Source organism: Triticum dicoccoides, chromosome 2B (genome assembly GCF_002162155.2).
Source record: "Triticum dicoccoides isolate Atlit2015 ecotype Zavitan chromosome 2B, WEW_v2.0, whole genome shotgun sequence".
In the NCBI taxonomy this organism is placed as follows: domain Eukaryota; kingdom Viridiplantae; phylum Streptophyta; class Magnoliopsida; order Poales; family Poaceae; genus Triticum; species Triticum dicoccoides.
The window spans coordinates 431,160,658-431,172,889 of record NC_041383.1 but is presented as its reverse complement, the minus strand read 5'-3'; the positions used below and the strand labels follow the sequence as shown (position 1 = coordinate 431,172,889).

The 12,232-nt window shown below is 46.3% G+C and overlaps 1 long non-coding RNA gene across 8 annotated transcripts; it reads left to right on the top strand.

Annotated features, from left to right (window-relative positions):
- Positions 1 to 737: 737 nt before the first annotated feature.
- Positions 738 to 10,095, top strand: LOC119364064. 8 transcript variants are annotated; one of them, XR_005174652.1, is made up of 8 exons: positions 738 to 2,912; positions 3,012 to 3,093; positions 3,491 to 3,630; positions 3,749 to 3,909; positions 4,113 to 4,238; positions 4,445 to 8,046; positions 8,574 to 8,617; positions 9,564 to 10,095. It is a non-coding gene; the product is annotated as an uncharacterized LOC119364064 (long non-coding RNA). The 8 variants fall into 8 exon arrangements; XR_005174653.1 differs by having other exon boundaries at positions 4,445 to 6,555; positions 7,789 to 10,095; XR_005174648.1 differs by having other exon boundaries at positions 4,445 to 6,555; positions 6,625 to 10,095.
- Positions 10,096 to 12,232: the final 2,137 nt, after the last annotated feature.

Sequence of the window (12,232 nt, the reverse complement as noted above, 5' to 3'; positions counted from 1 at the left end):
GAAACCCATCCTTGCGGTGGCTAGGGTTGCCACCGACGGGGGTGCAGAGGGTGGCGAGATGGCGATGGGGTGCTTCTGGAAGCAGATGAGGAAGCCCCCTCCCCCCGCATGCTCGGATTAAAAAAGGCCGACCGCCGTCGCTGACGCATGGGCCCGAGGTGGGCGGTCGTCATAAATTAAGCTGACCGTGGTAGTTGGATGGCCGCCAGGTGGGGACGTGGCGGACATCGAGAAGGCGCGCGAGGCAGACGCGACGCTTTGCGTCCGCGCCGACGCATTTCTGCCATGAATTTGGGCTGCAAATGGGTCGGCACGGGCGCAAAGCGGACGTGTTTTGTGAATGGATCAGCGCGTTGGGCCTTCACTTTTGTCCGCGCCGACCCAAACAAACGGCGGTGGACGAAATGGGTACCTGCGTTCGAGTTGCTCTAAGGCGACCGGAGACGAGGCGGACCGCCACCGACGGCGGGAGGCAGATGAGCCTTTTCTTTTTGGAGAAAGATAATATTATTGATGGATTTGGAAATAGTATCTGCTTAATTGAAATCCAAAACAAGCATAATAGTGTTTCGTTTCATTTGCTCAATCTCTACTTCTAATGGACGACTTGATGAATAGTCTGCGCGGTTTAATTTCGCTGGGTTTTTTTTCGTCATCCTCCAACCTCCGGTTTTTTCGTCATCCTCCCACCTCCGTTAACTCGCAACCCTCCCGCGAAAAAAAACTGTGCCAAAAAAATCTGCCTCCCGATCCCATCTCGATCTCCAAGCTCCAGTGCGCCGCCACCTCCTGCCGACCGCCGCCCTCCCCGGCACCGCACGCCGCCACGAATGTCGCGGCCGTTGGCGGCTCCCCCCGCCCCTGCTACTCTTCTCCGCTCCCGCCGCCTAGCCCCGCTGCCTCGTCTCCACCGGCGGGATTCGCCGCTACCGGCCACCACCGCTCACCCCAAGCCCTCACCGTGTCGCCGGCGCGGCTTCGGTGACTCCTCCCCTGCTCATACCTCGCCCCCACACATAGCTCAGCCCACTGGATGGAGCTCCTCCGCCCGGTGGCCATGGCCATGGGGTGCTCAAGCTCCTCCTCCGATCTCTTCGCCGCCGCCCTCGCAGTCGCATCAATTTCCCTGGATCCCTATGCTTCCTCCCTTCGCCGCTGCCGATCTCGTCGCTACGTCAACGGCAAACATTTGACGCCGCCGAAGCGGATCGCTTTGCAAACGCCGAGGTCATCTTATAGGCCGGAAATGCCGAGGACACCGTTGCCGCCGTCGCCACCATCGCGGAAACCCAGGGCAGGGCGGGCAGCGAGGAGCGGCGCAAGGAGGCCGTGCCCTGCCCTCCTCTGTGTGCTGGTGGTGGCGATGCAACGCGTCATCGACCGTGAGATTGGCAAGCCCGAGTACCGTGCGCCTGCATCGACACGGCCGCCGACGGCGACTGCGGGAGGACCAAGTGCGGCGTCCAGTACTCTACGGAGGATTAGGTCGCCACCTGCCCCATCTTCATCCCGCCGTGGTGGCCAGACGTGCTTCAGCTGCCCCCGCCTGAGTTGAGGGCCGTCAGGCCGCCTCCCAGCCATTCGACACTTTGCCTGACTCGACTTGCCGGGACACTTTGTCTTGCCCTGCTGCTTTAGTCGTCACTGGAGGACGCTCGCTCACCCATGGTAGATCAGCTAGCTATAGGAGATGACATCTTTCTACTTTTCTTATTCTTCCTGAACACGCATATGAATGTTTTTGCATTGAGACGGCAGGTCTTTCGGATCAAGTGTTCCTTGCTCTGGCTTCGCCTTTTAATCTGACTGAATATCTCCTTACGCTCTCCAAGATTGTTCCTGCTATGGAGTTTTTTTATTGGATCTATTTATCTCAGGGCTTTGACGCCCCGGCTTCGTTTAGACAATTTTTAGAGCCAGCATTTACTCAAGGGAATACTCTGTATATTGTTCAATCTCAGTGTAGGTCCCATTTTTCGGAAACAGTTTCATTCAATGCCGGGTCGAAACCCCTTAAACTCAGTAAGTAGGTTTCTTCCTTTGTTGAAATCTCATTTCATTGACGATATATTGCGCTGCGTGTTGGTTAAGATGAAGCAAGGAGAAAATCATTGACGATATATTGCCCTGCATGTTTCAGTCAGTTTGTTGGACAACTATACACATATTTGTTTCTCAAGCCCACTGATTTCAGCCTCTCCGTCTTCTTCAAGCCCGGTGACTAATTAATTGGTTTATCGAACATACTATCTGAGAAACAAATTACTATTGTATATGTAGTGCTACCTTAATTAAATCCTGGCAACTAAGCTCATGTTGTGCTTAAGATTAAATTGGATATATTGGAAATGCAGGTGAGAAGTTCAGGGATATTTTGGGAGTGCCTATTATGTGGCTCCGGAGGTCCTGAAGCAGAGATATGGAGTCGATGATGTCATATGGAGTGCTGGAGTTATACTCTACATTCTGCTCTCTGGCGTTCCTCGTTTCTGGGCAGCAGGGCATGTGCGTTTTGTGGCTGGTTATGTCGATCAATTTTGGGGCTAGGTTATGTCGATCAGTTTTGTGGCTAGGTAGGTCTCGGCCTCCCTCCTCCTTTCGTCCAAGGCTAGGAGTTCCTCTCCCTAATCCGGCCTGATCTGGCGGAGAGAGTGCTAGTCCTTGCCACTTTGATGGTCGTTGTGGCCAGATCCGGCCGGGGGAGCCGCCGTAGAGCCTACACGTCGGTGGTGCAGCAGCATCCCGACTGAAGATGGGTGCCCGAGATCGTCCCGCTTCCCCACACTTGATCCTTCTCGGTTGCTGATGGTGGTGTGATGTGACATAGGACGGGAGGAGGCTCCACGGCCGCGGCGGGCTAGCTCTCAGACGGGCAGCAGTGGCACGCCGTCCTCGTGCTCGCCAAAGCCAAGGTAGGCCTCCCGCGGATCTCATCCTCCACTTCTCCAAAGAGATGTTCATATAAAAGCATGTATGCAGTCTAATCTTATTAATGGAACTTATTGTGCCAGGGCTGTGGCTGGGAGAAATGTTTAGGAGATGGGAAAGAAAGGAAGGAACTGGGTCAACAAGGCGTTCACCACAAGCCACAAGGTGAAGCCCACAAATTAAGTAATACTACTGCTTTAAACTCTCAAACATTTTGTCCTGCCCTGAAGCAAAAGTTTCAACTTTATTTGTGTTGAAAGAAATCTACATGGTAGCTTTTGGATATGTCAATTTCACATTTTCTTGATCAGTTTTCTAAAGGACCAGACACCCTTTTATAGAATATCCATCTACCAATTCGTGTGTACCACCTCCTGTGTCATTAAAGGATACTTGTGTGATTTACTAGCTGTTTTAGGTACCTCCTACAGTCCTATGTACTCGTGTGATTTACTTGCCGTTTTATATAAGCATGATGCTCCTATGTTTGATATTTAGCCCTTTTGTGTCATATGTGAAGGAAGTAATTTAAATGATTCCACCCATTGTAATTGCATACCAGGTCTCAGTTTCATCGCATCAACCGTGAGGGGTAGTATGCAAGGATCAACCAATGTGGATAACAAAATCTGGGTGCGAGCTTCCGGGAAATCTAATTGGGTCTATGCAAACAAGCAGATGTGGAAGATAATCCCTGTACATGTATGACTATACGAACTCTTCTTCCCTCCAGGCAATAGAGTTTAGCTTCAGTAAGCAAGTGCTAAGATAACTTGCATTCATAAGTCTGCTGCTGATCAAGCCAAGTGTCTGTATTTAGTGTTCAGGTCGATTTGGCAAATCTTTGACAGTAGCTGTTGGTCTTATACTGATGGCAATCAATGTGTCTTTTCCGACAAACCAAGGGTCGATTCCAACATATGTTTTGTCCATCTTTGAAGCCCATTGGCTACTCATTGATCTGCTTCACTACTCCACAAGGTACGATATTATTATACCCCTATTGCGTCCTACTGTGCACACGCAATTGTGGTGATCAGAATGGAATTCTATTCGTGATTCATGATCTCCATGTCGAAGGAACCGAATGGAAACAATAGCATGACAAAACAAATGAATTTCTACCTATGTTTCTGCACATTGGCCAGCCCCTTGTCTAGCTTGTTGATTTTTATTAGTTTCAGTTTCTCACTAGGTTCTCTCGAGCGATGGGTATACTGGATGTTCAAGGACACAGAAGGCTTCATGAACCACTCTCTTGCTGAACTTTTTTTTTGCATCATAACAGTGATTCCCATGATCTTTCTATGGTAAAACCTTCAGTCTTGTTAATCCCATTATCTTGAGTTATGATGGTATATGATTTTTTTTCCATTGGAGCAACTATGATGTTTCCATTCAAGTTACTGATTGCTGGAATGCAATTATTTGAAGGCATAATGATCTGGTCATAACTAGCCAAAGCTCTGCAATATTAGTGTGTAATCATATCCTCTTTCTCTCTGCTTGTGGGTAGTGCCTTATTGATGGACGGTGTTGGGGCGTTCAGGGCAGAATGACCTGAGCGGTAGATCGTACGGTGAACAGCGTCGACGGCAGCGCTAGAGTGCGGCGAGGCTGGTTGAGGTATTCTCTATGCTTCTTTTAATGGACACATGTAATTTTATTTGAGATCTTATCATGGTTGCTGCTAATTAATAATCTTAGGGATGTAATGTAATTCGCATAATATGATATAATCATTTAGGAGTAGACTTTGCTGGACTATTGTAAGTCGTCAGAAACACTATGTTCTATCCAAAAGGTCATCCACAACATCTGTGCATTGCGTAGAGCTGCTTACTACAATTTTCTAGAATGCACTTCTTGAATTATTCTGGAAGATGATAGTATTTCACCTCAGTACCTTGCTGCTCACTCCAGCGTGAAGACGTGTTCGCTAAATGGTGAGATATGCATTGTGAAAGGGTAAGGCAATGCATCACGTTGATCTTTGCTTGAACTTGTGGGCCTTCAATAGCGTTTTAGTTCATATAAAAGAAAATCCTGTATATTCTTAAACATAAAGAGATTATTATGGTTCAGATTATCAAGGATATCAGTAATTCTATATGCGCTAAATAGGACTCCCATTTTAAAGAAAAATAAGACTCTTTTTATAAACACGGTTTGACCATGGTGCTAATATATGTTTTTTTGGGAGGTGTTATTTAGATACATTAAAACTGCGCATCTTTCCCGCCCTCTCAGTCTATTAGCGTTCGGGGCCATTGGATCTTCAGATTTAAGCATTTTCTGCCGTTCGATTGCTCTTAATCACTTGTCCACCCGCTCCATTCGCTGCGAACGAGCAATTTCCGCGCTGGGCCGCTGCTCCGGTGGCATTTTTGAGCACCTGTGGTAAACTTGGGCCTACTGGGCTTCTATCACCCTCCCCGTGAAGCCAGAAAAAGGCCTATAGGTGTCCCCTCTGGCTCGTGCAAAAAGAATCACCCCTCAAAAAGAAACTTCTGACTTGGAAGGGAGACAAGGGACCCACGCTCACCCAGGCCTACGCTCGGCGAGAAAAAAATTCAACCAGGCGTACGTTCTCGCTCGCCAGCGCGCCTCTGTAGCTGATGCGGCAGGGAGATGTGAACGGGTGCTGCGGCTGTTAAGTTACGCGTCGGGCGATTCAAGCAATCCGCTAGCATTGAAGCAGGCAGTAAAGCGTCAGTTCCTGGATGTCAGTAATGGCAGCTGAGGTGGCCCCTTCACGGCGACTAATGGAGGTACGTTACTCTTTGCTCCCTACACCTTCATCCATGCCTCAAGCTCTACCCGTTCCCCTTCTTATCCCGGCAGGTTGCGAGGCTTCATGATCTATACGTACATGCAAAACTAGGTGCGGAGCAGCCGCTGCCACTATCTCCACCTCCACCATACCTCCTCCATCCACCTTCCATCTTGCCACTCCGCCGTCCGCGCCACACGAATGATAGCAGTGGCGGCGATGAGCTCGAGGTTCCTGTCTGCCCTCCGTCCACACCCTCACAAGAACGCAGACCGGGGGCAACACACAGATATTTTCTCGGCGCGCGGTGCCATGGCTGCACTCTCCGTTCAAGCGTCGTGGCCTTTCCCTCGGGAGTGCCACCACAAGGAACATGCAGTGTTGTTGCTGCCATCGCTTGGATTGATCTGTTGTATCAGGTATCTAATTCCACTACATGTTCAGGTGCAAGCTGGCACTCCTTCCCCCCTAATTCTTCATGTTTTTTTTTGATTTAATACACGTTGATCTGGTGTATAAGGCGAAACAAGCTATCCTCATTTCCGTGTAAAAATGTTGAGTGTAAATTTACATGATCGGATGGTGCAGCTATAGAGGATAATGTACCTGACAATATTATGTTCTTCCAGTGATATGTGCGTCTGTGGTACAGTCCTATAGATGAACTATGCCGCCTTTTCTTCTAAAGAAAGTGGTCACGGGCAACAAAGCTTGGAGATGGAAAAATGGGACGTTCAGGACAATTCTGTTAATAACAATTAATCAGTGAGAATTCATCCACAAGTCAGAGGACGAGTTATGCCCAGTCTATAAGTAGCTGCTGTATCAATCTGATGTTCTTAACTGCGATCAAGGTAGGCTCTAATTTAAAATAAAGTTATTTTCAATTTTCATATATCTTATTTCTGTTTATTCAAAAACAGTTATCTAGGTTTTGTGAAACTGTATTGTGTTTCTTCTTTGCCTTCAAAGTATTGGGTGTTTAGTTTGTGGAGGTCTTCACTCTAGAAGAATATCTGCTGCAGAATAAGAATCAAGGAACTCACTTTGACAACAGTCAATTCAGTCCTGCAGGATCTACTTTTATGAGGTTTTTTTTCTTGAAGCTCACAGGGATGTTACAGTACAGTTTTCTAGCCTAACAAATTACTGTGCATCAAGATTATGCACAACTATAATTTTGAAATTCTTAGTTTTTTACTCTGTAAATTGACTTGGTACGGTTGTCCCGAGTTACTATCTATATGGTTTTGGATGATATTATTTTTTGCTTATTGTCTACTCGTTCATTTCTTATGGTGCCTTATTTTCCTTGAAGTAATCACCAATAGGCTTTTTTTTTTGCGGGTACGTCTTGGTTCCTTGTCATTTATCTTAACTTTGATTGAACTGGAAATGCTTGGATGTGGACAAGGTTTTAACTAGCTGAAAACAGTTAGCATATGCTCCACGAACAAGATCATTCTTGCGGTTGTTCCTCAATAGTAGCCAACACCAACTAATTACGAGCTTACATGCTTATGCACGGCTTATTATCTTGGTTACCTAGGCTCAGTATGTTGTACGTTATGCTAGAGTTGTTGATGTCTGGCTTATGAACTAGAAGTTGTATGACTCATTTCACCAAGTCTGCACATATTGCTATCCGTTTATATGGCATGTCATACTAGGGTATCACAACTTAATTTTGATATGCAAAGAACCAAAAATTGATGCATGATATGTTAGATATCCTCAATAAATAGGGTATTACTACTTCACCAATACTAATGTTGTTCTTCCAGTTTGATGGATTACTTAGTATGGCCCAGCACTGCAATATATTTCCATTATTCGTACCATATAAATTTTAAAATATATCTTGTAGCACTTTATTTATGTAAAATTCTACAATTCCATAGTAACAATTGCCGGGCGCGGCAACGCGCGCCATCAAAGATCTAGTATATGTTTAGATTCATGCACTATGTGTATCACGCCTCTCTTCCTTTTCTAAAATATTGGCAGAGGTTCTATCTCATACACTAAATCATTTATCGAGCCTATCATGGCTGCACCTCAAGGTTTGATAACTAATGTCGATTCAGAAGGTGGATTTGGCTCATTGAAGATACAGATAAGCAATTTCTGAGCTCATAGGTTCCAAGCTTTTCAGTTTTATGCAAAATTATGGAGCAGAAAAACAAGCTGGAAGCTTACTCGAGGATGCAGGCCAGCGGCAACCCCAGAGCCGAAGGCGACAAGGTTGCGCCAGATATCAAAGAGAGGTAGCGCTCTCGGGCCTGCTAGGAGCTCCGGGCTTGGTGGGTGTGGACCATGACATTACCGAGGAGTATTCTTTATTGGTAAGTAGTAATATTTTTGTAATAATTTTATGATATCTAATTAGTATGTATTCAAATTTCAGAGATCAGGTCGCATAAACCTATGGTTTTATATCAGTCAGAAGAATTTTTCTTAGGGAAATGAATCAGAATTTTCTTTCTTTCTTTTGACACCTCAATTCCAGGAGTTTACCTCATAAATTGTAGTGAAACATACTAGGGGTTGTAGAGTTTTGTGCAAGCTTTTGTGATGTTGCTTAATGGCCCATTTAGATCTCAGAGCGCCCCCATGGATATATAGAATCCCTAGATATATTTGTTGCTTTCTTCTTATGGACATGCGACACAAAATAGGGGTGTAAAACTGATCCTTCATTTCCTAAATTATTGCATATTTGCCATGTAGTTGTTATACACTTGCACACAGCAGGACATGTGTTGGATGATTCATTTTTTTTTCAAAAGGAGATCTTTTAAGCTGTTGTGTTCTTTCAAACTGTGGATAACATTTTGATCTAAGTGATCTGGTTCTTTCAATTGGTGCATAGCATGTTCGTTTGAAGTTCAAGCTAGCAGAGTACGAAGCTATGAGGTATTTCAAATTCTCACTAAAATATCATGGTTAGTCATTCCAATTTTAGGATGTCAAAGCGTGATGCTCTGTTGCTTTTACTAATATAATTCATATATAATTATTTTCTGTAATGTGCAAAACATTTTTCAGGACTATCTTGTATTGTTTGCTTACCATTTTTGTGACAACAGATTTCAGCACCACTTGTAATAATTTTTTAGGTGATTTTGTGGACAATTACACGCCCATATTTTTTGAATTAATGACACGAGTGAGTTGATACATTTGGTATCTGATCTGGTTCTTTTGGGTATAAGTCTTGCTCTGAATAGTAAATAGATTGCACAGCAAATTGGCTACTCTTGTTCTGGGATACACAATGCAATTTACTGATGTTGTTCAAATTCAAAAAATAATTGATCAGCGCCCAGTAGGGTCGCATATAATAAAGTATATATGAAAGTATCTTATGGTTACTCTTGTTTGTATCATTTCTCTCTATGTATACATCACCGAGTTAAATTGCAACTGAAATGAATTTCAATTATTTTCCAATTGTTGCAGGCTATCTTTTTTACACATACAAAATTTATATGCATTATATTTGTAGGCTCAGTCAGAAATCCAATTGTTGCAGGCTATCTTTTTTATACATACATAATTTATATATGCATTATATTTGTAGGCGCAATCAAAAAAAGTACATAACTTGTGAAATTCATAACTTGTGAAATTCGATATGAACTGTATTAATAGGTGCTGTTCAGAAAATAATTAGAAGTTGGATATCTCCTTTTGTGCTATTATTGCTGAAATCAAGAGGCTCATTACAAGGAATTGTCATGTTTTGTGTACCTTGTAATAGTGATACGCAATGGCCGATGTTGAGTGATATTGATCCTGTGTGATGTTGAGTGATATTGATCCTATTTAATAATGGCTGGTATATGTTCTTTGGTGACAGACGATTTTCTGGTTTAGGAGAGACCAAGACTGTCGAGAACGAAAGAAGCCGATCTGGCCCCCTGGGACCTGCGGGCCTTGCGGGTGGCGGCGGCCACAGCTTGAGAGGGCGTCTCCCCCTTGTCGACGGGGTTTGGCGTTGGTGCTCGGTGCGCCATCTTGGCCATGCTTGTCCTCCTCTGCTAGCTGGTCTGCGGGCTTCCTCCGGAAGTCGTGCTCGGCTGGTTGGCGGAGCAATGGGGATGAGAGCTCTGGGTCGGGGGAAACCCTTGACCGGCGGTGCCGGTCATGATGTTGGCGACGCTCGCGGCGCCGTTCTCCCTCCGGTTGGCGACATTGAGACCCTCTCCTCGCCTTCCACCCCATGGTCCCGGGCGTTGTTTTATTCTTGAAGACGCTACCTTGGGAGTCCAGGATGGCCGGGGGCTCTGTCACATCCCTAGCTTCTGGTGCTGCCTAGTGTTTGCATCATGTTTAAATTTCTGAAACTTGAACTGAGGAAATTTGGAAGCCTCAAAAACTTAAATAAAAGAAGAGCAAAAACCCTAAAATCTCATTCATTGTTTCAAAATGCTCTTCTTAAATGTTTGATAATTTTTGGCAAGGGTTCTGGTCCCAACCAAAATATTGAAGATTTTTAGGGACTTAATCTTGGGACTTTGAATTTAAATCATTAGCTATTTGAATTTGAATTATATTCATATAATTAGAATATAATTTCAAATACCCCTGAAATATTTTATGAGCTTTTGGAAAAGTCCATCTAGCAAAACAAAAATATTCAGAGGAGTTTTTGGCATTGTTTGAATTATTTTTAAATTCAAAACAGTGGCAAAACAAATTTAAAAAAAAATAGAAAACAGAACAGAAATATAAAACAGAGCACTTACCTGGCGCTCACCTCGCAGCCACCTGGTGGCCGACAGGACCGGCCCAGCGCGGCCCAGCCCACCTCCTCCTGTCGTCTTCCCCACGCCAGTAGGCAGCGCGCGTGGCCGACGGGCGCCGACGCTGCCTCGGCCACCTCCTGCTTCCCCGGCCACCTCCTCCTTCCACCGCGACGCCACGGCCCTTCTAGCATCGCCACGCAGCCCCTGGCTCCCTCTCTCACTCTCCTGGCTCCTTCCCCCCTCCTCTGTTTCTCGCACGCAGCCACCGAGCGGAGCTCGTCGCCGCCGTCCACTGCCACCACGGCCACCGGGCCTCCCTCGCTTCCCCAACTAGCCCACAAGCTCCGCCACTCCGTCCTCGACCCACCTCACCGAGCCACGCCCCTCCAGAAGCCCCCGAACGACCCCACCGGGCTCGTCTTCTACCTCGGACCCGCCGGCCATCACCGTCAAATTCGTCGGCTCCGGACCGTCCCCGACCTCGCCGAGCGTTCCGTCGTCACCGCCGTGAGCCCCTCTTCCTTTCCCCTCACCTCTCTCTCTCGTGCGTGCCCTGTAGCCGCTGCCCCGCGAGCGCCCGAAGCCGCCGTCCGCCATGGCCGGCGAGCTCCGTGCCCTCGAGCACCTCTGCCTCGCGTAGTAGCTCCGACGTGCTTCTGCTGCCCCGTAGCTACCGCCTGTGCTCTCCGTTCGCTCGAACGCGAGCTGCAGCCCCACGCCCGCGCTTTCCTGAACTCCGGCCGCCGCGGAAGCGGACACCGCCATCGATTTAGGTCGTCTCCGGCGACCCCTCTAGCACCAGCCGACGCGGACGAGGCCCAGGGTTCCAACGGTGCCATTCGCGCCTCGAAACGTGGCCCGTGCTGCGTTTCCGGATCGCGCCGCCGTCTCGGGCCTCGCCGGCGTCATGTCGCCGGTGGGTTTGACCCACTTTGACCACGGCGGGACCCCCCCTGTGTCCATGACATGTGGGGCCGGCCTTTGACTGAATTAGTGTAGGATTTTAATTAGTGCTAATTGCCCTGTTAGTTTAGGTGTTAGATTAGTTAACACTAATTAATTTAGTTAATCAATTAAGCCACTGACATGTGGGCCCAGCCCTGCTGACATTTTCGTTAGCATTAGTTTAACCTTAATCAACCCAGTTAACCAACTGAGTCACTGACCAGTGGGCCCCACTGGTCAGGTTTGACCCGGACCAGCCCCTGTTGACCTGCTGACGTCATGATGATGTCAGGCTGACACAGTAATGTTTTCTGGATTTATTTTTATTCAGAAAATTCCAGAAAATTGTATAAACTTCTAAAATTCATAGAAAATCAACCGTAACTCCAAATGAGATAAATTATATATGAAAAAAATGATCAGAAAAATCCAATCTATCCATCTGTACTATTTTCATGCATGTTAGAACAACTTATAGGTGCTGTTTAGCACAAATCATATTAATGGCATTTAAATATCCACATATGGAGTTTGAGTTTGAATCTTGGATTCAAACCAACTTCATTTAATCTGGTTTAGTTGCATCAGCACAAATCACATCATATTGCCATGTCACATTCATGCATCATATTGTCGCATTGCATTGATTGTGTTCTTCCTTGTTTGCCGGTAATTGTCCCCTCTCGATAGACGTGTACCGGCGATGTGATCGATGACACCGATGAAGAGCTATATTATCTTCAGAAGTGCCAGGCAAGCAAAACCCCCTTGTTCATTCCGATAAAATCCCACTCTCTCGCTCCTGCTCTCTTTTACTGCATTAGGACAACAACGA